Here is a 1,127-nt window from a genome sequence, read left to right on the forward strand (position 1 = left end):
GGGACAAGGAGACTTGCCCCTTTTATTTAGCTTGTGAGTGTTGCGGGAAGTCAGGGACCCTGAATGGAGGGACTGGCTGAAGCCATGGCAGAAGAACATAAATTGTGAAGATTTCATGCACATTTATTAGTTCCCCAAATTAATACTTTCATAATTTCTTATGCCTGTCTTTACTGCAGTCTCTGAACATAAATTGTGAATATTTCATGGACACTTACCACTTCCCCAATCAATACCCTTGTGATTTCCTATGCCTGTCTTTACTTTAATCTCTTAATCCTGTCATCTTCTTTGTAAGCTGAGGAGGATATATGTCACCTCAGGACCCTGTGATGATTGCGTTAACTGCACAGATTGTTTGTAGAGCATGTGTGTTTGAACAATATGAAATCTGGGCATCTTGCAAAAAGAACAGGATAACAGGGATGTTCAGGGAACAAGGGAGGTAACCTTGAACTGGTCGCTGGTGAGCTGGACGGAACAGAGCCATATTTCTCTTCTTTCAAAAGCAAATAGGAGAAATATTGCTGACTTCTTTTTCTCAGCAAGGAACAACCCTGAGAAAGAGAATGCGCCCTGAGGGTAGGTCTATGAACGGCCCCCTTGGAGGCGTTTGTCTTTTATGGTCCAAGCCAAAGGGATGAAATAAGCCCCGGTCTCCTGTAGCGCTCCCAGGCTTATTAGGATGAGGAAATTCCCGCCTAATAAATTTTGGTCAGACAGATTGTCTGCTCTCAAACCCTGTCTCCTGATAAGATGTTATCAATGACAATGTGTGCTGGAAACTTCATTAGCAATTTTAATTTTGCCCCATCCTGTGGTCCTGTGATTTCACCCTGCTTCCACTTGCTTTGTGACATTTTATTACCTTGTGAAGTATGTGATCTCTGTGACCCACACCCTATTTGTGCCCTCCCTCCCCTTTTGAAAATTGCTAATAAAAACTTGCTGGTTTTACAGCTTGGGGAGCATCGTGGAATCTGCCGACATGTGATGTCTCCCCTGGACATCCAGCTTTAAATTTCTCTCTCGTGCTCTTTTCCTTTATTTCTCAAACCAACTGAGACACCTGGGAAATAAAAAAGAACCCACGATAAATATCGGGGGTGGGGTTTTTCCCCAATATG

Source organism: Mandrillus leucophaeus, unplaced genomic scaffold, assembly GCF_000951045.1.
Source record: "Mandrillus leucophaeus isolate KB7577 unplaced genomic scaffold, Mleu.le_1.0 Scaffold445, whole genome shotgun sequence".
Classification (NCBI taxonomy): Eukaryota; Metazoa; Chordata; class Mammalia; order Primates; family Cercopithecidae; genus Mandrillus; species Mandrillus leucophaeus.